At 44.3% G+C, this 24,365-nt stretch overlaps 1 protein-coding gene across 1 annotated transcript in view; it reads left to right on the forward strand.

The window, feature by feature from the left end:
- KCTD16 (potassium channel tetramerization domain containing 16) overlaps positions 1–24,365 on the forward strand; it is a 91,630-nt gene that overhangs the window by 2,505 nt on the left and 64,760 nt on the right. The window lies entirely within an intron of this gene.

Consider the following 24,365-nt stretch of genomic DNA (forward strand, 5'->3'; position numbering starts at 1 on the left):
TGATAGCTCTAGCAAGCTCATTAACTTTCTAAGCTGATATTCAGGTAGAGGCACCGTTACCAATGGTAACACAAGGGTAATTTTGATTCTATAATTCTGTATCAGAAAATCATTCCACAACTGCTGTGCTTAAATATTTGAGAGGTTCGTGAGGCTGTTTTCCTCCATTTTCATTTCAAAAGGGTGAAGGATGGAACATTTCCCCAGTCCATTTGTAGAAATGGGCTTTAGCCAGCTGCTGCTTTGGGCAGTAGGGTTTAGAGCAGGATGATGTTTTGCTGGCAGACCTGCTGTGCTGTGTGCGGTGCTTACAGTTAGCAGGCTCAGTAGCATGGAGAGCTGACAAAAGTTTTAGATGAAAGATGTATTGGGAAGTGAATAGTTCGTGTGTAATACTAGATTCAGCGCCATCTACTCTTGTGTCTGGGCTCAACAGGCAGCCCTAATCTGCTTATGTAATGATGCCTAAGTCAGCATCCTGAAAAGCCATCTGTATTTTTGACATGCATTGATTTACTTAAAATTAGTCTTCTAGGTGGATTTCTTAGCAAAATGGTTCTAAGGTCATGGATCCGCTTATATTCCGACAGGGATGGATGATTTCTATTATTAGGCTTCTTCTGTTTGAAATCATAGTGTCTTGTACAAGTTATACAAGGAGAATTAGTGGAGTTATAGGAATGGATTAGAATAAATTGTGTTTGCATTTATATTTAAAATCAGAAAAAAATCTAAGTTCCGTATAGGCACAATGGTTTCCTAATTGAAGACAGGATGAACATAGGTTTTCCATGAATTAGCAAACACAGACTCCTGATTTTCATATTACTCAAGTTTTTACTGTCAAGGATTGCTCATTGGTTCCACATCGCTACAGCTAGGGTTAGGTACTGAGATGAGAGAGACCTTAGAAATTTTGGAGAGTGAAAGTCTGGAGTAGGTGCCACAAAATCTTCTCTCATCAGTGCAGGGAAAGCCCAGTCCAATGAAAGTTCCTGGAAAGACTCTTACCTAGTTCAACAGGCTTTGCGTTTGGCTCATATCAGTTTTGTGGATTTTTGACACTGATACGGTTTCAGAGATGGATTTTTCAAAGGGTCCTTCCCTAGGTAAAAGCTAAAGCAGTGACCATGATGCCAAACCACTTTCCTCTATCTCAATCTGAATCGTTCTGTTAGGCTCTGTGCCATTTGCTGCTTGCTGCGATAGAGCCGCTGGTGGGCTGCAGAGGTTCTCTGGCTGCGTGCTTGGGGTCTGGCTGCAGCCAGTCGACCTGAGAGCAGGCACGGTATCTACAGAATTCACCTGGAGCAAAAGAAGCGCCTTCCCAAATTTCACTAAATCATTTCGTTTGAAATTTTGAGGACCAATAAAATTGACATCTGGCTTTCCAGTGGAGCATTACAACTTCTCTGCAGCTGCTTAGCCATAATTATTTAATTAGAAGCTGCCAACTGTGTCTATATAAGCATTAATTCATCAAGCCGTTGTGATCAGGTTAATGGGCCTAAACATGGGAGGTGTCTAACACAACTGGTTAGGTAGATGCAGAGGTGGTCCTTGCAGAGCTGCTTAGTAGATCCTGTGAAATGCACAGTTGGAGGGACTCTTCAGAGCTGGGAAAGGATGCTTATTTCCAAAGGAGGAAGGATAGAGGGAGGAATATTTTTTTTGATACACCAAATACATTGTGTGCTCCAAATACTGCTCAGAAGGTAAATGTCTATGGTAGGCAGGAAGGTAAAGAACATTCTTCATGTGCAAATCCTTTTGAAAGTAGATCAGCTGGACCGAAGAGGGTGTAAACTGCACAGCTACTCACATGGGTACAGTGTGTGCTGTTAACAGAATTGCACCATTAATATTGTATGACGTTTTCTCCCCTTGTTCAAATTCAGGTGCTATTAAGGCTAATGGGAGATTCATGTTCTCTGTGGAGGAGGTTTTCCCAAAATGCAGGGCATGCAGAAAGCGTCCAGTACAGCAAACCTGCAGCTGCTTTGCTGAGTGGGTGGCAAGATGGGCTGCAAAGCCGGCACTTGGGATGACAGTGCAATCCTTGGAGCACAGCTGGGCTCCAATCCAGTTTCAAATAGGCCGATGCAAAGGAAGGTTTGGAGACAGACTGTGTTAATACATTAGAGCCATAATTAAACAGTTCTTTGAAACGCAGTTCCTGTGTGGTGGGTAGGCAGGAGTCACAGCCTGGCTCCTGCTCACAGGTGGAGGATGAGTTGAGGAAAGGAGGTGAGGTTCTGCTCAGGCATTTTCTCTCCATCCAGTTTCTCTTACGTCAAAGACGTTTACTTAAATTTTATACCGGCTAAGGTTGGATTTCTGACTTGAACCATTTTGTGGGTTCCACCCCCCTGTTGTTTTGATGATCTCTCTTAAAGTAAAACCTCATCTCCAAACACTCTCATTTTTGAAGAGGGTGATAGCCTGTGCTTGGATCTTAATTTTTAAATGTTTTCAACCTTTACGATGGGATGAATCAAAAACGTGCACTTGGAACATCTGGTAAATGTTGTGGCGGGGGTGAGGGGTGTTAAACCATATGGGCTGGCTCAGCCTTTTGTAGCCTGGCCCCATTCCTGACTTCACAGCGGCAGCAGCACGCTCTTTTTCACCACCTCCAATAACTTACAAACCAGCTCTTTTTGCCTCGCTCCAATCTTGCAGCATTGCCAGGACTGAGGGTGACAGTCCTGCACGTGGATGTTGTGATTGCCAGAAAGCGAAATAACAGGTTGGAAACGGAGAAGGCTTTAGCTTCAGATCAGCGACATGGCAGGCTGCATGCGTGTCTGCTGAGCAGCTAGGAACCGAGTGACATGGCAGTGGGATGGGCTGGGGAGAAACTGCATGGCAGCCCCTGTCTGCGTATTGCTATTGCCCCCAAAACCCTGATGCCACATCCCTTCTCTCTCTGCTTGTCAGTGGCTGAGACTGCAATAGGCTCTCAGAACTGTTCACAGTACAGAGGGGAGATCTTAACTCTAATATATCACATCAAACCCCTTGCTTTTACTCTCGTGGCTCCCAGCACAGCTGTGGGTAGCACCAACAAGGAGCGCAGTTGGCACCACAACAAGCAGGTTGCCCTCTGCTCAGCTGGAGCAATAAAGCGGGGGCAGACGAGAGCTACTAGGCAAAAAGAAGCAAATATAGAAGAAGTACAGATGGAGGAAAAGGAGAGAAAATTCACACACAATCTGGAGAGAAAGAACTAGGGAAAAGATGTGGGTACTGACAACTACACCAAGACACGGTGAGGGAGAATTCGTTAGATACGTCAAGCCTTCAGTTTAACCCAAATGTTTTCCCACAACAAGCAGGTGGAGAGGGGTTGACATATGCTCCTTCAAGTTCACTAGCAGAAAAGAATATGGGGATTTAGACAGATGGCTGTCCCTGCCCTTCCTAAGGCAGTGCTTCAAAGTCTGAGCAAGCATGAGAAAATCAGGACAATGGCCTGATTTGCTTAAGCCTTGCCTTGCCCTGGCCAGTTCACATCTGCACATGTGGAGCAGCTCAAGCACCTGCAGATGTTCAAAGATGTGAGACACTCCTGGCACTGTAGCTCTGAAAGCCAAAAATTAATTAACAAGGCTCTTGCTCCTGAAGGACATGTGCTGCCTCTACTTGCTCTGGGGACAGTTGTAAATTTTGGCCTTCTCACCTTACTCTTTCAAGAAGATGCAGGCTGGGTGTGCTTTTCACTCGCTAGAATATCACCAATTCCTCCTCTCTTTAAACTGATACTGTTCTATGTTCTAGTAGCTGGTTCTGTCTAGTTTTAAATCAGTGAAGATCAAAATGTCCCAAAAGATAACAAAGTCTAATCCAATGAATAATGCAAGCTTCCTCTCCTGTTGACAAGAGATGTTTCTGTTTCCAGGTAATTATTGTCATCATCAGTGAGTCTGGTCTGTCTTGCCAAACAAAATTCTCTCTCAGAAGGATGCTCGTCTGCAGGCGGTAGGGCTGTAATCAGCCAAGTCTGCTAGCATATTCATGTTAGAAGGACCTTGCTCTGAGCTTTTTTGGTCAGGCTTGAGTGATGGTTGATTTTTTCTTAGTTTGTCGTGGCAGACTGAAAAGCCTGTAGATTTTGTTGGTTTGATAAGAGTTATTCCATAGATGAAAAATGCTATAATTTATTAGAAACCAATAGTGTCAAATCTGACTGATAGATCAGTCTAAAAATCTCCAGCTTAATGGATAACTGAAGTAAAAATTGGTAAAAATGTTGGTTGGATATAGGACTCAGAGTTCATTCTAACAATGTACGGATAGTGATGTTCAGGAACCGGCAAGGATGGCTTTTTGGTACTGGCCTTTGTCTCTACCCACGTTTCATGGCACGGCTGGTTGTTTCATAGCCCTTTGGTTATGATCTTCATCGACTTGAGTGTTTGAGATAGATGTTTAGCATGATTATACAGGTCTGTTACCTTGCTGCTCCAAAATACCACTGGGCAATGCAAATCCTCCCGCTGTCACCTGCGCAGCAGCTAGGCAGATTTCCTGCAAAGCAAAGTCCCTGCCCCTCTGTCCCATGTCCGTGGTGGCCTCTGCAGTGGAAGGGGGTTTGTGAGTTCAGGAGATAAAACCAGCACTGCCCAAAGAAGTTGTTGAGTGGGTTTCAATCTGGTGTTTGCATCCCTCTTTTTCCAAGCTGTCAGGAGGGCTGTGTGTGCTTCGTGCGGTGCAGGTATTGGGGAGGCAGTGGAAATATTCGCGCAGGGTTCGGTGAAGTGAGGACCCGGCCGCGGGCGCAGGCTGCGGTCGCGTCCTCGCTGCGCCCAGCCACCACTTCTGCTGCGGCAGGACCAACAGGTACGGACTGGAGGCAGAACCTCACCTGTCAGGCTTGCATGCCTGCTGCTGCTCTGTGATCCAGAAACAGACTGTAATGACTAAAGGATTAACCAGGGAGGGCTGGCACTTGACGGGGGAGGGAGGGGGGAATCAATGTATTTTAAACTGTAGTCTTGAGCTGGATGTTTTCCAGGAACAGTGCGCATGAGGTCCCAGAGCACCGTTTTGGTAGACTGATCAGAGGAGGGGTCTGCTGTAATAAAAGTAGACATGTGCCAGTGAGATATTCCCCCACGGGTGTCCCAGGGAGGTGTGGAAACAGGGAATGCCTGGCCTGTTGCCCTGGCACGGGAGAATTATGAGTGGAAGTGACCCAGTGTCCCTGGGCTGCTCTCTGCGGAGCAGCGTGGAATGGCTCCCACCAGCCGGTTTTCTGCAGCTTTATTCAGCCTGGTGAGGTCTGTCCTTTCTAAAATTTGCTGAAATGTAGTTGTGGTTCTTATGAAAACAAAATCTGAAAGAGCAAAGGAGTGTAAATAAGAAAACACAACACAGATATTTGCCATTCAATGAATATCAGCAACATATTGTACACACAGACAAACACTTCCTTGCAGCAGGTTGGTTTTTTTTCTTTCCATCCATCCTGGATTTGTTTAAATTTGTAACCACAACATTTTCTCAGTTTCTTCTCCTTTTTTTTCAGCTTTTCAAGTTCAAGGCTAACATACAGTAAATACAGAGACAAGAAGCAAAATCTAAATTATGTCTTTGCAAAGAGCAAGAATAACCTTTTATGAAACTTGCTCAAAACCGTATTTTTTGTAAAGGAAGAAAATAGACTGAAGTGAGTTAGACTTGGAGGAATTGGTTGAACTTGTCACTAAAGTGTAATGGCGAATGAGGTGGCCAGTCCAAAGGATCCTGCTTGAGTGATTTCCACCTGCTACTTTCAGAAGATGTGCTCAAGTTAATACTGGAATACAGTAAAACATTGCTGCCCTTATTATGCCTCCTAATGTTAACCCAAGTGCTTAAGGAACATTGGAGCTCGAGCTTCAAATCTGATGATGTAAGGGAGCATGTTATTTTGATCATTTGGGAAGTGCTGAACACCTGCAATGCCTCTTAAGTCCACAAAGATTCAGGTCTATATATGAATATGCAATATAAAAGCTTAGTGCATAAGATAACGTCTCCCTTCACTGGTCCAGTGTAGGAGACTGGTATTTATTTCTGTGCTAATGGCCCTTACTAAGGCCTTCCTAAGAGCTTTGGACTTTTCTTTTGGAATGAGTGACCCTTGGTTTTACCTCTGCTTGTAAGATCTGGGTAAATAAAATAGAGAACGAACAGCAGTATACTGGGCATCAGAGTACTGTGTAGGCTGTTTTCCATAGTCTTCCCAAATTAGCTTGTTATATTAGTTTTCTAATAATGCTTAAAAGAAAGCGAGAAGTGTAGAATTGTGCAAATACTTTTTACATTTCAATAGCTGGGTATAACCTTTGTTGAAATACCCATAAATATAAACTGTTCAATTAGAGTGTGACCCTGTTGACCACTTTCTATTGACTATCAGTTGTGTAAAGTGCCTTTCCATCCATAAGCCCAGTGCTGGTGTGAGCACTCTGCAGCTGTAATAACTGGTTGGACTTAGGAAGCTGGTTCATAAATCACTAGTGTTAAAAATTTTCCAGTGCTTCTTCTGAATCTACTAACAAAGTGATTAGCGATTTATAGGAGCTCATTGATTAGCTACTAAGGCGGCTAAAAAAATTCCTCTACCGAAAATATAGTGAAGAAGACCTTGGCCATGCTGGTTTGCAATCCATCCTGAAAACCTCAAAAACAAACTCCTTTAAGTCTGCATGTGAAAATCTCTGTAGCTGTGCTCCGGACACGGGGCTCTGAAGTTTGTTGGAAAAAGACTACAACATCCCCAAACCTTTAATTTCAAGCAGGAAAATGAACCTGAGTTTTGGTGTGCGCTTCTAGAAGAACAGAATTACGTTGGAGGGAGCAGCAGCCCGAGGGATGCTCTCCACCTTGCTCTGAGCTTGGACCGCCGGTGGGAATGGAGACCCAGGGCTGCTGTTCGGGCATTAGTCTTTGGCCAGGGCCTGCAAGCCAAATTTAAAGAAAAAATTCTCTCTCTGCATATTTTGGAGGAGACTTGTTTCAAGACTTCAGATTGAATTTCCATAAAACTGAATCAGAGTATGTTTTTACAGCAGAATTAAAGCAGGCTGAAATAGAACCCCATGGAACGTGCTGATTTTGACTGAATTTTGCACTTTAAATATTCTCAAAGCCAAAAACTCAGAGCAAAGCTTGAGTGAGCGAAAAGCATGCCATCAGAGAGCTTGAAAAAATGGTTATTTGTGCTCCTACAAAGGGAATTTTACTGAATTTTTCTCAGCTCAGAGTTTTCACTGGTAGTGTGGGAAAGTCCAACGTTTTGTTCCACAAAGGACCAGAAGGATTGCAGGGGGTAATCCCGAGACTGGGAAGTGAAGATGCCTTTTTTGCAAATTTACGATTTGCATGCTCATATGAAAATGTGATTACTGATCATCACTTAAACTAAATATAACACCTGTATCGGTAATGGATGCTTTCATATAAAATTTGAACAGAATATTCTCCTGCAGTGTCATTGCCTTAGTGTGTTGTCATATGGCAAATGAGCGTAGGCTGGGCATCAGAGCAGAAGACTGGGGCTTCTGAAAAAACAAGAGATGCTTCACTGAAGATCTAAAACCTCCTTGCTTATAACAAGCAAAAGTCAATAAGGAAGAATTTGATGAGTTGCTGATTTTTTTAAAAGTATGTTGGCTTTGGTTTTCTTCGGTTTACTCTCTTAGTTTTTAGGTGATCATCAAAGTCAGTACAGGGAGATGGTCCTCAGGAGGGTCCCTGGTTCTTTTCTTTGGGTACAATGTTGCAGCATAATTGTGGGGAAAAAAAATTACCACTGTCCTCTTGCAGAATTAAAGAGGGAATTCTGTTTCTGAATTAATGGCCCAATAGTGGTCAGTGGTAATATAATTTTTATGCATAAATAATACTATTTATTATATTATTTATTACCATTATTGTTAATATTTGTTCTCAATGTTATATTTGTAGACAGAAGAGTAAATATGAAGAGCTCAGTTTAATGACAGCTCTGCTGAGCCCAGTAGAGCCACACCAGCTACAACAGCTGAAGATCTGGCCAAGCATTTCTGCAGCGCATTATCCCTGTACTGCTTCTTACGCTGACAAAAGTGTATGCTCCCATGTGGTTTGGCTAATTAGAAAGGTTTGCTATGGAAGATATCTCACTGTTTGACATAGCAAATATATTCAATGTATTTTATTTAAGTACAGCTGTGCTTTCTTGAGAGGTCACTATCGGAAACATGCCGCTGACAATTTCTTGAAAGTTGGGTTCCTTTTGTCTCATTAATTTGATCGTGACATGCTATAACCTGAGCGCTTTTCTCTGACTGATTTACCTCTTTGTCATTCCTGCCACTATTGGATAGAATGACTTTCTCTCAATCCTGCCATCACCTCTTAAACCACAAGACTTGTAGGTTAGAGAGGTTTTGTACCCGTGGCTCGAATAAATTCTTTCATTCCCTTGGACATTGTTTAACCTAAACCACGTGCAGCCCAAGGGTGTCTTTACTTTCCCCGGTGAAGCCACAATTATCAAGATGCAAAAGCATGTGTTTCCTAGCTGGGGGAAGAGTAGTTTCTAGGTGTTCTTGATTTCATTCATTTGTAAGCATTCAAGAGAACGAATCCTCTATTCTTTCAAGTCAATGCACTTACATTACGTGAGGATTAAATCATTCCCTTCCTTCAATTTAGAGTCTGCAGATAGAAAGCTAGTCTGCCTTACTTTAAGTAGACAAAGAATATTTAAATAAGGATGCTGATAAAAATGCTTTCACCAGTAAGGATTTGATTAAAGAATCTGCTGCTTTAAAGAGTCCTGTAGGTGAAGGCAGAAGTCAAAAGACACCATTTCTTGCAGAGGGATTGAAAAGTTGGTTTAAGTTTGGTCTGTGGGAAGAATTTCCACAACTCGGTGACATCCGCACTGCTGGGGAGAGACCAGGTCCCACCCTGCTCCTCTGCTGCAGCCCCCAGGTGGGCTTTTTGCTAAGGCCAGTTCACCTCTTCCAACCCAAGTGAGGGTGCTTCTGATTTCAGAAGTCCAATGAACATTTTCACATGTTATTGAAAAGATGAACATTTAGTAGCAATAGTATTTGTTCTGTGCAGGGGTTTTGATGTCCTTCATGATAGAAATAAATAAATAAAATAACTTCCCTCCCAGAAGGACAGTATTGTCACACTATTTGGACTTAAAATAGAAATGGATGTCACAACTAGTTTTTTTCCTGTTTTATATCTGTTAGTTGGTTTGGATTTTTTTTTTTTTTTTTTTTTTTTTTTTTCAGAATGGGCAATGAATACAAATGAATCCATCTCCCATTATAAAGATAAAACAAAATTTCCCAGGTGTGGGATTAGGCAGCACATGGTAGCCTGCATCCCATTGAGACTGGCAGACCTATTGGAGGTCATTAATAGGGAGAATCAAACCCTGCTCTAACTTACTTCTGCTTTTAAATCTTCAAAATACTTGACTTGTACCTACATCGTTATTTACTTTATAGAGATCTTCTGGGTTTAAGAAGTCAGAATAACCTTTCCTGTGCCAAAACTCGAAGGACTGGAGATGATGATCCATTTGAAACTCTTAATAATTGCATTCTTTCTTCTCCAACAGCAGCCCACGTGTTTCCAGTCAGTCTGGTACAAAGCACGTGGCACATTAGCAGCCAAGTCCTGTTCACGTGGGCAGGATGACTGATTCGTCTGCCTCTTCCTGGGCATCTCTGCAGTCTCTTTGATTTCAACAGATAAGCCAAGAGATTCAGACCTCCTGTCTGAGGCTGCACTGTTCCCTGGCCATGAGATGTTTTCCATCCCCTTTGACTGGGTGTTGCACACTGTGCCATGCCCAAATAAGTTTGCTGCAGTAGCACAGAGATTTGAGTTTGTTTATTTGCAATCCAGCAGCAACAGCAACAGACTCGGGATCAAACTAAGTCTGGAGGCAAATAGGCCACAGCCATGGCTCCCACAGCTTTCATAGCTGCTGGCAGCAGAATTGAATTTTGTTCATTTGTACATTTCTTTTCCAACTTTTGCTAGTGGCTTTCGTACAAACGGCATCGTACTTGAAGTGCGTCTAAATACATTAATAGATTTTCTTCGCAAGAAGACAGTCAACCTAGAGACAGCAAAAGAAGAGCAAACCTTCCCACAAACCGTTTGGGAAGCAGCCTCTCTACTGTGCGCCTGCTGATGAAAATGCAGCGGAAACCAATCATTCTCTGGATGAAAGCTAAAAGCTACATGGCAGATAGTAAATAAATAATTGCAGGGAAACATTGCACATAGATTTCTTGGGGAACAGAACTTAATTAAATTTTGTGAACATGCCTACGTAGTTCCATTGATCAGGAAAAAATGGATATGTGCTACGTCTTTAAGATTTACTTGCTTGACAGTGTTTTGCCTTCCTCCCCTCCCTCAGTTTCATTTGCTTTATATCCTGCAGTGGTAAGTGAACACATTTCTGTTTTTCTTTCTTGAAGAAATTGATCCTAAGAAGCACAGGACATGATGTATGGTTTGTAACTCTACAATATTGCTAAGCAAAAAAAAAAAAAAAAAATCACTGAAGAAGGCTGGGCAGATATTATATTAATTTCCATTTTAAAATAGATTTTTTCCCACTAGGACCAATAAAAAATATGCAAAGGCTTTCAACAGCCTCTCTAGTAATAATTAGTTAAAAGATGGCATAAATCTCGCTAGGCTAATTTAGCAAGGTAGGTTTTTTTAGACACTTCGCAAGACACTTTTTTGCCAGTGAATTAAAACTCATCCCTGAATTCCCCATACCAACCACTCTGGGTCTTTCTGGGATCTCAGCGTCTCCTCTTTGGTCCATCACAGAGACAAACAGAAGTAACAGAGATGACTGTGGCTGATGCCTGGTGCAGGGGCAGGAGGACCAGACAAGACAGTCCAGCCCATCGCCGTGGCCCGATGAAGGGCGTTGGGGCAGTCCCAGGGGACTTGAACCTCATCACGGCGGTGATGGATCTCTCTTCTGGAAGGGCTTCGTTGGGGCTGCCAACTCTGCAGTATAGAAAACGCGCTGCATTGTAGAGAACAAAATATGTTCCACGAGAACCCAGAGAATTTTTTCTGTTTATTTTTTAGTCTTCAGATGTCCTACTGCAACCGCCTTTTTCTGTTAGGGCTGTGAGGGCAGCTCCCGGAGGTCACTGACGGCCCGGGCCTGTTTCCCCCACCCTGGGGTGAGCAGTAAGCACCCGGTTTCATTTTGCTCCAAGTTGGCTGCTTTTCGTTCCCCGTCTCATTAAAGTACAGCAGCAAGTTGTTTGGTAAATGAGGAGGCTGCTGTCCTTGCTAGCATAATTGTGATTTGGCATATTGGTACAGTATTAAAATTCCAGTTGAACAGATGGTGTCAGGATTTTAACTTATGCTTATGAGATGCAGATGGTCCAAGGAGTGAACTTGTACACTAGTTATTTTTATTTTGAACAGGTTAAGAACAAATTACTTTTTGACTATTGTTATTATTGCTCTACTTGTCATTTTTCTTTCCCTGAGTGCGTGTGCATACATGTATGTGTGTGTCTGTGCACATGTGCCAGTCTTCTCAGAATCTCTTTTCCTTGTAACTTTAGACTGAAAGCAGCCCTATTTCTGCCTAAAACTGCTCTTTCTCTCTATATACTGTTTCCTTCCTGGTGGCCCTTTTATTTCCCCTTAGACCTGTTCCTGCTCTCCTTGAGAGGTGCGGGGAGGAGGACCTGCCTGGCAGGGTTGCAGACCGGAGCTCTGCAGCGGTGCCGGTGCTGAGTGCTCAGCCCAGCCTGCCCCAGGGGAAAGCCGATCCGTCCCTGGGGCGAGCAGGTCCCGTGCTGGGCTCGCGGGGAGGCAGCCGCTCCGAAATCTCCCGTGGCAATGACTCCCGAGGCAGGGCTGGTGCAGGCGGGGAGTGCTGAGTGGGCCACGTACACCTGGTGTAACTGAGGATGCTAGGGAGGGTTTCTGGTCTTGGTTGCACTGGAGTCAATCGAGATTGACCCCACTTTTACGCCAGTAAGGATCTGAGACTTGCTATCTAATCCTGTCGTGAAACCCAGGGTTCTATTTTCATCATAATTTATAAGCTTATTTAATCTTTTATAGAAAAAAATATCTACTGCTAAAAATTATTAATGTCCACCTGAATATTTTACACCTACTACATAGTACTAATTTGCATGCAAAGATACCAGTGTTTTGCATAAAGCACCTGCGTACATTTTCCGTACTGTTTCTCCTGCCCCATGTCACATACCCAGGGGAAGGACCTGTGAGCATATGTTTCAGGCAAGTCTCCTGGGTGCCAACCTTGATTCTGCTTTGGCTTCATGTCTGCTGGGGGCTGCAGTTGGTAGCGTCTCCTCGGAGGGATGAGGTTTGACGTGGCTTGTTGATCTTCCTTCTCAGCAGGAGCGTTTGCTGTGTGCAGCTGGTCACTGGGGACCTTGAGCCAGTCTGTGGTGTTGGTATTTAATCTAGAGCTCAGTCCAGAAAGCAGGAGAGTCCCAGTGCCTCCTGCATTTGAAAGAAGCTGTAGGTGTTTGAGATCTTTAGATTGGGGAAAACAACATTTCCCAAGGGCCAAGGGTTAAATCATTGAGTGTCTACCCAGCTTACTCCTAACAGGAGAACATATTTCTGAGGTCTGACTGTGATCAGGTGACTGGACCAGCAAAAATAAATCTTAGTCCATTACCTGTCCTTGATGCATTTCACATTACGTCCTGGCAATATCGGCTGCAGGGGAGGTTTCCACGAAAGACGATGCGAACATATGGCATAAGGGCAAAGACGCCAGTTGCAGGTGGAGGTATAATCAGGTTCATTTATTCCTCCCTCGTGCCTGCTGCCATTACTCATTCCTCTCGCATGCAAATGTGCAAATCTCCCTACTGCTCGTTAAAGCCCACAGTGATATAGAAGACGCTGTTCCCATCCTTAAAACACAGCAGGTCTGGGAGCACGGTGCTAATGGCATGGAGGCACTTTCCCATGGCAGGGACTCGGCACCCAGGGACCCCATCTCCCCAAGTCCCCACTCAGGGCCCTCAGTTGCTTTTTTTTTTGGCTTCTTGGGAAACTGGTGGAGAATATGAAGGGTTTTGGTGGCGGCTGGGCTGGAGGGTGCGGCAGGGGCTGGCTGGGGCTGGCTGGGGGGCTGCAGGGACACTTGGGCAGCCCGCAGACCAGAGTGCTGCTGGAGTGGATCTCCAAAGGCTGCGAGATGTCTCGTCCCCTTGGGGCTGGCGTGGCCCCTCTTGCTTGGGCAGCCATGCTGATGCAGAAAGGGCTTTTGGGATTCCCTGGAGCGCAAAAAATTGCCCTCCCACCTATTTCTGATAATTAGTATTTTCCATAATTATCCCAATGACATTGACCGAGAAGCCTGTGCCATAGCCAGAGGTGTTTGAACTAATTTGGTTTTCCTCGGACTACCCGGGAAGGGTAGGCTGTGTGCAGCGCCCAGAGCTGCCCAGCACCGCGCCGTCGAGGGGCATGGATCAGCCTCTCCTCTACTTAGATGCTTAAGTACTAATGGGGACAGGGTGAGTGGGGATGAGTAATGAATATTTCATGGAAAAACATTACAACACTGTATACAAGAGCAGCTGACTCCATTGCATCCTCACAGCTGCCTCCTTGCTTTAGACAATGTGTTTTTTCTGTCTGGTTACCTGATGGGAAGTGAAGCAGTGACGGAGAAAAGGCACAATGAACTGATCCAGGCTGCCACCTTCTCCCTCGCAAGCATAAATATTTGAAAGTTTGTGTTGCTGCTTCTGAATGAGGGTATTAAAGAGCTCTGATATATTAACTTCTTGCACCTTATGCTGTGTTTGAAACATTGACTTCAAAACCACAGCCCCTCTGGTCTGTGGGATGGGAAAGGGGTGTCCCTCTGGCCCCAGAGTTTACAGCACCAATGACCCCATCTCTCCATGCCCGGTGAAGATCTCCAGGCTGGTGGGGCCTTGGTCCGCCTGCTGGTGGCTGGGTCCTGGCTGCAGGGAGCAGGTTATGGCTTTACACCGTCTCTTTTCCCTGCTGGGAACCTTGGGGTGTGTCCCCCCCCGGCACATCCCATGGGACTGAGCATCGGTGGCTGCTCCACCATGGGGTTTGCTGCCGCTCTTCTCCATGCGGGTGAAGCTGTTACTGAGCTGTCTGCTGGCACAGCCTGGCACCGGGATGCTTCCTCCTCGCTAACGATGTCCCATGTCCCCTCAGCAGGCATGCACCACCCTCCCGCCTGCTCCCTGCCAGCCGCGTCTGCGGGATTATCATCCCATGCAGATCTTCCCACGCGTCGCTCCACCTGCATCTCGTTGGCCTGAAATCAAACCAGGCCTTGAAATCAGGATCAGTACATCTGATTAGGTTATACAGCCATAAAACCAAACCTGAATTCCAATATCATATTCCAAGTGTCCACCGTGCTGTTTGGTGACATAAACCATCACCTTGGGGAGAGAGAAATTTTCCTGTACCCGAATTTCCTGCACCTGACCCTGCCAGGTTTCTCCACTGCATGGGGAAACCCAGAAAAAATATCAGTGATGAAGACATTCATTCGCAAGTTCTGTGACCTGATTTTGAACACACTCCTAAAAGAAAAAAGTGAAATTTAGTAAGTAAAACATTAGCTAGAATGTGTTTGCTCAGCTGTAGTGACAACTTTAGTTACATACTGTATTTTTTGTTTGCAGATGCAGCTTTTACAGAGCCGTGGCTATAGAACTGATTAAATATTGTTTGAAAAAGTGATCAGAGATTTTGTTTGCAATCATGCTGTAGCTCTTCTCTAAATATTGGAAGCATTTTAAATTGGTTTGTATTGATAATGGCATTGTAATGCCTTTTCTTGCTTGTACAGATCGTCAGTGTTTTAATGCGCTTATTCCCAAGGGATGAAGTTACTGAAGAGAACAGATTAAGTTAAACGTTAAAGAATGTTTCGTTAGGGAAAATCATATTTCCTTTAAAACGGCTTTGCGTAAGGTTATTAGGTATTTGATTGTTTGTATTTCTTATGTCTTATGTAAATGGTGTTCATGGCTAGAGCATGGTTATCAGTTTTCTGACTGCAATGCTGTAAGTCCAAATGCATAAATATGCATGACCTAAGTCAGGGATATTTCAAGAGCCTTTCAGGAAAGGCTGTTCCCACCGTGTCCCCTCCATGGGACCAGGGTGGGAGGTCTGTGCTGACAGGGGGGTACCCTGACCTCCACCGTGCATTTCTGTGCCCGTTCCCTCCCCTCTCCCTGGCCGGGTTGTGTAGGAGCCAGTTCATGTTGCTGCCAGAGCTGAGGGGAGGCAAGCTGGAGCCTATGGACTTCAACAGACACTGCGTTTTTAATCTAAAGCATTTTCTTTTACTCCTGTCTGAAAATGCAAACCAGGGGATGCTTGTTTGTATGTTGAAGTGCTCGTCCATGGTTTTTTGCCTGTCGTAATGCGCTCCATCATCTTCTGTGCTAACTTGGCGTGCAGTGACACAGCCACTTCGAAAAGACAGATCAGGTTTGATAAATTCATAAAGACACAGTTTGCCAAAAGCTGTTTGGATGTACAGGAGTCACATTTTTACTGAGCTGTTCTGAACACGTCCACCTGGATATAACTTCATATAAAACAATCCCCTTCTGCAGGACAGGGACACGTCCCATATGTCCCCAAAGGAGACTGAATCCATCTGACAAGCCCTTGCTCATCAGCCCTTAGAGCTGACATGTACTCACCACAAGGCCCTGAGTAAAAATGCGTAAACCTCTTTGTGACGGTGGGATCAGAAGGATTGCTGTGCCCATTCACTAGCATTGTTAAAATTATTTCAGTGAGACCTTTAAATTATTTTCAGCCTTTGCAGCTGGAGTTTTATTTGGTGTGTATTGCATGCCCTGACAGCAATGTGCCAAATAACGCATGATTTATTTGACCCTCCCAAATTCACCAGAAATACAGAGCTAGCTTCTACAACAAGGAAAGGCTTCCCTGTGCTTGGAACTGTTGTTTAAATATGGGACGATACAAAACTGTCTTGTTACCGTGTTTTCTCCTCAACGTCTTACTATTGGGCATTAAAGACCATCCAGTGTGCTTTCCCTAAGAACGCATCACTGGCTACCAAAATAGGAAATATGATATGGATTAGCAGATCTTTAAAATGACACAGAAGGACCACTTTCATCTGATACCTGTGTTGGATTTACTGACAATAGCAAGCCGCATGCCCCCATCACTGGGGTAACAGCCTTTTCCTCCTGGCTGCTTTACCTGGGCAAACCAGGAGAAGAGCAGGAGCCTGGGCTTATAAAACCGGTGGCTTGTGAAGCAGCTGCATTGTCTTTGACAGGATTAAAAAGCCCTCACTAGTAACCTAGCCCCCAGATGTAAGCTTACAGGTGGTTCCTGCAACCCCAGGGTCACCACTTGTACTTATATAAAAAAAAAGCAAATTCCCCCAGGCCCAGAAGCCCCCGGTCTCTAGACAGGTGGATGAAGATAAACATCAGCTGTCATGAAATGCTCAGAAAAATTACAAGAGTTGGCAGTGTTGATGCATATGTGATATTCTGTTTATGTTTATTGCAATAAAGAATATGATAAAAATCCCACATATCCAATATTTCAGCTGATCCGAAACTGGCTTATTTGTTCATTTTTATTGACGCTCTGATTTCTGGTGAGAAAATAATTGGCTTAAGCAGCAGAAACCTATTCCATTTAAAATCAATGACAGCTTTGTTCAGTGGAAGCAGTAGGTGACCCCATACAGAGTAAACAAACAAATATTCTTACTTATGTACCAATTATGTGCTAGATAATTTAAACTCTGAAGTATCCAGTTTGCTTTTCACTAATTATTGTGCTGTCTCCTTGCATATGTCTCCACTTGGCTAACTGCAGTTTTTAAAACTTTTGATTGCACTGTAAAATATCGGCAGGTTTGCAAAGCTGCGAGCTGCAAGCTCTCCTAGGAAAGCATATGTGTTTGAGAGCAGCATGTATGTGTGTATGTATTTAAACTACAGATACCTGTTGTGCACAGTATAGGAATGCTCTATATTTTAGCAAAGCTCAGACTGGGAGGGGAGGCAGAGGAGGCTGGATCTGAGCTCTTCAGTTCCTCTTTCAGCTCAGAACGCGTTCGCCCTTGCAGCATTCGCGGTGCGAGAGGCTGGTGACGGCAGGCGCAGGAGCAGCAGTCCCCCGCGCGTGCCAGCAGCCACCGCGGAGATGATGAAACAACCTGAGTCACTGGGTACAAGAGAAGTTACGTGAACTGAACGGAGCCTCGTCAGGGAACGAGTTGTCTGCTAAAAATAAGCGGGTTTGTTTCCTAAAGTCATTTATTTTTGATAAAGGCCTCAGCCTTGCATTTGTTTAGCAGCAGGACAGCATTCCTGTATTTCACTGGCATTGTCTTAGCTGCAAGTAACTTCTGGGGCCTAAAAGAGCTGATTTTAATCTTGCAATAGCCTCTAAATTCCCCACTCATTGCTAGTGAGGAGCCTGTCTTCATCTATATACTGGAAACAGCCCCTGCTACCACTTGTAGCCCAATTTTTTCTATTTGGCACAGCTGTGGTTTAAAGTCAAGCACATTTATCTGCAGGGGGTGAGCTCTGGGGAAGTAGCAGAGGGCAGAGCCCTGGTGAGGTGTGTGTTGGAGTGTGCAAGGGCTGAAGGTAAGATGGGAACTGTAGTTGGAATGTGGTCTTCTCAGCTGCTTTAAGTATTTATGCATGAATTTTTGGACTGGTTTATTTTAAAGATAAACTGAACTTGAGAATTTTTTTTTAGAGAGTGGGTTCTGTGTCTGTTTTCATGATCTAGAAACACATAAGCTAACTTAATAAAACTTAAATGTCAATGCATGATTTAACTATATGATCAGCTGAGTTATCCTCTATGTTGAATATATTTGGTGCTTAAGTGACAACATAAAGAATGTGTGTAGTGTAGAAACCTAATTTTCTGTTAAGATAATCTCCAGACGTACAAATCTTTCATAAGAAAGCCCAAGCTAAAGGAGCCATTTCTTTGCTCCTATTACAGATGGAAGAAAGAACTTGTTTTCACATCGGCTTAGAGTTTTGCTCTGCTTAGGACTGAGTATGGGATAAAGCTGATAATCAGAAACACAGATTATTTTACTAGCAGTATTGTTTTAAGTGCTAGGGATGATTAATGTAAAGAAGATGTGTGCTAGTATTCTACTGACTTACAGAAAAATGTCAGCTAGGGATGTCAAAACATCTGTGCAACCACCAGCTGGTCCCCCCGAACTGGTTGGGCAAGTGCAGTTTTCTTCTGAGGGCTGCAGGATATGGTCTGTATTGTGAGTCTGTCCCTTTGCGGTGGAAGGCTTGGCTAGGCAAGAGGACTGTGATGGTAGGGAGGAGGCTTCTTCTGGGCTCTGCCTCAGTGGGGTGTTTCTGTTTGGGGAGAACTGGGGTTTGTGAGGGTTCTTCTTTTCCTTTTTTGCCTTAGCTTGTCTTTGGCTTTAGCTTTTGTGAAGACTCTTTCTCTTTCTCAGAAACTCTACCCAGCCTCTCAGCTTCCTTGTCCCAGTAATCTGATGGATGTAAGTGGTACTGGATTGATTAGAGGGGAGGAGGGTTAGCCTGTAACCTGAAGGCATAAATGTAGTAGTACAGCTTAGATACTACAACATGCTCTAAAGAGATAGGGGGAGTCAGAAGAAGGTTAAAATATTCCTTTTATTGAGGAGAACAGGAAAGAAATCATGCTTTTGTCTATCTTCAGTTTTGATGTTGTCCTGGTTTCAGCTGGGGTTAAACCATGACAGATGTAGAAGACAAGCTGCTAGTTAATTAACTTGCAGGATGGCTCAAGTGAGACATTACCCACCTAAATTATTTATAAAGCTATAGTGAGCTCCAGCAAATGGCCCTTTAGAGCTCAGAATCCCTCTGTGGGTCTTTGCCCACCAGACTTAGGCTTCACCTAAGTGCTCTTTGTCATGATGAGGGCTGAGCCACTGGTGATTTGCTCTTCAGCCTTCTCTGGACCAGCCCAGGTCTCACCACTGCCTTTCCACCTTTCCCTGAAAAGCACATCTTCAGTAAGACTTCCCCCCGCCCTTAACAAAGTCCAACAAGGCTAGGCTGTCTCAAAAAAGTAGTTTTCTTAGAATTGTACTTAGCAATTCGGCAGCTCTCGTTTCCCCCTCAAATGTGAATGTTATTCAGATAACACTGTTCACATGAAAAGATTTCTTGAAATTCTTTAAGTGCACATTAAAATGCAAATCGGTCTTCTTATTAAAGATTTCTGGAACTTCTCTGACAACACATTTAAATGCAAATCACTGAAACGTAGACTCAATATTAAAATCCAAACAATTATTTGATCCACATGCTGAAATGAAAATGGGACCACGTTATATGTGTCCATAAAACCAGTGCCATTTTAGCAGCATACAGGAGGCAGGTCTGCATGGGGCTGGTCTGGCCTTTTGGGGAGCAAGAGGGGCAGGATGGGGTGTGGTGCTGTGCCAGATGTTGTGTCCAGGGTCACTGAGCTCTCGTGTCCCACCGTGGGGATGTCACAGGGTCAGACTCTTCTTTGGTGAGACAAAAGCTCCTGACATGGATCTGGACTAGTGGAATAAAAAAGCCCAGCTGGAATTTAGGATGAAGTGTCCCTGATGGCACCAAGTCCTCTTTTTGTCCAGTTTAGATGTTGTTAACATAAAAATATGCATGTGAGGAGCAAAGGCAGAGCACTTGAGCTCTGCCTGTGCAGATTCAGACGCGTCAATATCCAGGAAATACAAGTGAGAGCATGTGAGGCAGAAGAACAGACTATTAAAATACCCTTAATAAGTAAGAAGCTACAGCTAGATTTTGAATTTTCCCCCAAGTTATGCAGTCTGAGGTTGAAGCTCTACTCCCAACCAAATTGATGGTAATTATTTGATGGAGCTTTAATGGGTGTGCTCCAGGGCCAGCTGTAAAAGCTCTTGGTGTTATGGGATGCAGCTCAGCTGAACACATCTGATCTGGTTTATTTTAAAGTATGATAATCCATTAGGAACAACAGGCTTTAAATATCTTTAAAACTGAATGAGGACTTTTTTTTTTTTGTTTTGCTCTGTTGTGCTTATGAAGTTCCTTCAGAAAGACTTGAGAGGAGCAAAAGGTGCTTTTCCACCACTCTTTCTTTTTTTCCTCTCTCTGAATTTAGCTGCTTCCCCTTAGACTTGGCTTTCACTGTTAAGGAATTTGGAGCAGCGGAGTGAGTGCCTTCTCAAACAACGTGAGAGAGGTGGAGTTGGTGCTGTGATTGCAAAGTGCTGTCCGCTACACTAAGGAAAATGGTTCTCTTTTTATTCCCAGTTTCTTTCAGTCCTTAAACTGTCAACTTGGAATGTGGCAGTTTTGTTTGAAAATGTTGCCTCTTATTTTTAAGACAATGTTGTTTGGAGGACACTAATGATATTGAGGTATGCCAGGAGTTTAGGACCAATATATTTGGGAAAAATGCTGCCTGAAGCGTGGGTTTAGCAAAGCTCTGGGAGTGTGAGCTGGAGGCTGCTGTGGGGCAGAGCCAGCCTGGCTGCAGAGTGGAGGGCAATACAGTCCCTTGCTGGGTTGTATCCTGCTGGTATTGCTGCGGTGCACAAGCTGACACAGTTTAACTGTGACTTAGTACAGCAAGTGCAATGGAGTGAAGTCCTGGTGAAGTGGGGCTGTGCCTTGAGGGACACTGAGTGTCTGCAGAGCATCCAGGAAAGCAGCATGTGCTCTATCCACACTCCTCACAGCCAGCCCTGGTGCTCTACTGAGGTGATTTTCTTGGTCTGATGTTGGCATACAGGCTTCCCTTCCTAAATCTTCCGAAAGGAGATGCATGCTTGCTTGAGCCCATGGCTGGATTACCCCGGGGCTGCTATGTCCTTACCCCAGCGTTCCCTGTAGCTTGCTGCAGAGGGAAGTCAGCGTGTGAAACCTGCTGCCTGCTCGCTGATAGACTCTGTGCCAAGCTGGTGCCAAATGGGTCTCGGACCTCGGTGAAAATGAGTAACATGATGGAAGGAAGATTGTAAGAGTTACGCTGTGTGAGGAGTCAGAATGAAGGTGTAGATAGAAATGCTTACATGGCTCCTTGTGGTGCAGCATCTGACAAACCCCAGGTGTGACAGATGCAACTGTTGGCTTATAAGCTGATTGCTTTTGGTTTGCTCAAAACTCTGTGTTGTTAATTGCTGCTGTGTGGTTTGTGAGTGTGGCTTTGCTGTGTGCAATCCTGCACCAGGAACGGTTCATAAGCTGGATGCTGTGACTTCTCACATGGTGTTCATCGAGCTCCTTGGCTGGAGGCAGTGTGTTCCCATAGCAGATATACAAAACATGGATGTCAAAAAGATTAAAGATTAGCCAACTTTTAGCATGGATTTGCTGAATGTGGAAGTTTCATGGATGTTTTCATCAGTACCAGTCATGGCTCATGAAGGATCCCATGTGTCATCAAAAGGAACAGAAGTGTGTTGACTCTTGAGCTGTATATTCAGAAATAGTTGGAATTATTTGCATTATTCAGCTTCAGACAGGCTGAAGGGAGAGAGGACAGTGCAGGATTGCTCCTATGTTAATTGGTCATGTCAGTTTTTATTAATGGCTGATATATAGCTGACATACGAAGTTTCCCAAAAAGAAAAGGTGGATTCTTTTCTCTCATGAGTTGGATATCCCACAAACAACTTTGGCAACACAAACGCTTTATTTATTTAGGTATTTGTATTTGAGGGATCTGAAGCTCTGCTTTTGTTTGGATCTTTTATGTTATTTCATGTGCTAATCAGGGCTTTTTAACTTGACTCTGTCACTCAAGTGCTTCTTGATGATGATGAGCAAAACTGAGCTATTCTACAGCTGAGTGTGTATCATCAGTGAATTTTAATTTTTAAGGAAAAGTTCAAGTATTTAAAAAAACAGGATAGCGGTGTTGGACAGATAATCTCCTAAGTAAAATTGAATCCAAAGTACGAAAAGAATCGGGTTGTTCCCCTCTTCTCCATATACTGTTTGTGTTACACAAAAAAAATGTCATGCCCAAGTAATTTTGAGTGATACACAAGGACAAAATGTACAGTAGCTGGTATCTATCAGTATTTGAAAAGAGAAAGAATGGGTAGCATTTCAGCTTGTGATATTCATGGGTTACTTGTCTCTGCCCCACCCTTTATTGCAAATATTTCTGTGTTGGGGAAAATTGAAAATCAGATCATAAACTGTAAATGACAGAAAATGAATTTTATATGTTAGTGGGTGGGATCCTTGGGAAAAGGGAAAAAAGTTACAGTGTATAAAGAGAAATCCAGAGTTCCTCACATGTGAAACCAAAGTAACCTCACCTCTTTGGGTGTGGATTGACCCCAGTGTAGCTGGAAGAGGAGGGGGCAGCAGGTCTACCGAGGCTTTGCTGAGGTGTGTAGGGAAGCAGGCGGTGAGCAGCAGCGGTCCATCGTGGTGATGTTTGATGCCTGCCTTGGATGTGTTTGGCATCGGTGCTGATGGCAAGGTAAGCACAAGCCAGGTCTGTCACTACTCCTGCTTTTTTGGCTCTGATATGAAGGAGCCAGGTACCGATTTCTGTTGCATCTTGCCCTCATGGGACAATGGTGCATCTCCTACCGTGAGGGGTTTGGGGGTGATGGGGATGGGTCCTTCCCTCTGCAGCTGGGCTGAGGAGACTGACGCTGCTAACCTCCTCTTATAACTTGATGGATCGAGCCATTTTCTTCATGCAGCTAGCTTTTGAACTGATGTACTGCTTCGTGGGCCTTCATTTACAGCAAAGATCTGTATATTTTCCAGTGACATATACTGCAGAAGTTCATAACTGTGTTTTTTACCTTCTTAGCCAGCAAGGAAGAATAGCTTCTGCCACTGACTGTGGGCGATGAAATCCCTGACATGTGCTCTTTATTATGGGCTTAAGAAGCCTGGAAAATCAGGGAATCGGCAATCCCTCAACATAATACATGTTAGCTGCAGCGGATAGTACAAATTATATTGGAAGACGGTGTTATTCTTGAGCTATTTGTCCATGGATTTTGTTGCTAAATTGGTGCTTTCTCATTCAGAAGGAGACAAATGCAAAGTACTTGTCTTCTGTGGGTGGTTAGATCTGTGTGGAGAACATCTGGTTTACACTGGGAGTGCATTCCTTAACTTTGTTCATCTCCCTGCTCAGACCCCCAAATTCAGTGTCAATACTGGAAGTGTCTTTTGAAGATATTGAGAATTTGTAGAAATTCCTTGAAACAGTCACCTTCTGGGGTGCTGGCACTGGAGGAGCTCAGCACCCTCCCCCTGAGCATTGCCAGCTGTCTGCACCCACCAACTGCAGCGTGGGGGGGGGGGGACAAGCAAGCCTCTGCAAGGCGAAGAGGACTATGTCACAGATATGGTCATGTGCTGCTTTATGGGCTTAAAATTCAATTTCTCATCCTCTCAGACTACGTTTCTTATGCTCCTTTTTAAGTGCTGCTCACGCATTTGTCATTACATTTGCTCCAATTGTACTTGCTTGCTGTGGAGGCAAATGCAGTGAGCATCGATCGGCATCTCGGCTCTTCTCTTCCCGGACGGGGCTGTGGCGGTGCCGGGGGCTTTCTGTGCTCGCACCTTCCCTGGAGGGAGTGAGGTTGTCTGCATTCGACTGGGTGAGGCAGCCCTTTCACCCTGCTCCAGGCACTGGGGTACAGACCTCCAGCTGCTTCATGCAGCATTATTTTCTATATCTTTTTAATGCCTTTGTTGTTTTTTTTAATTTCTTAAATTTTTATTTTTTTAAGCATGTAAAGGAAAACTGAAATTCAAGATGGTGAGCTCTACTGCCATGAAAGATCCCTGCAAGCCCAGCAGAGCCTGGTCTCCTGGGACACTGCAGGTTGTATGCCCTGTTGTTCTCTCTCCTTTTTTCCCTCCCTCTTCCTGTGATCTTTTTGGTTCCAATGTCACCTCTGCACATGTCTGTTCCACCCTCCCAGTTGACCTGCTCTTGCTTTCCCCTATGGTGTAGTGGAGGATATTTCCATTTTGCTACTGAATTTACACTCTCAGCTTGACCCAGCTTTGGAAACTGCTGCCCTTGGGCTTTATTTGAGATTTCTGGGGAAGGGAAAACCCAACAACATCTAACCAGTGACCAGTTCAGTCTGCCCTGCTTCCCCTTCCTCCTTACTGGGGTAGAAAAGGCATTTCTTCTAACAGAAATCACCCAGCCCCCTCAACCTGCCCTGGAAAATACTACCCAAACACATCTTCTGTAATGATCCTAGAGCAGCAGTCAATATTTAACAGTAG

The sequence above is a fragment of the Aquila chrysaetos genome, chromosome 22 (genome assembly GCF_900496995.4).
Source record: "Aquila chrysaetos chrysaetos chromosome 22, bAquChr1.4, whole genome shotgun sequence".
Lineage (NCBI taxonomy): Eukaryota > Metazoa > Chordata > Aves > Accipitriformes > Accipitridae > Aquila > Aquila chrysaetos.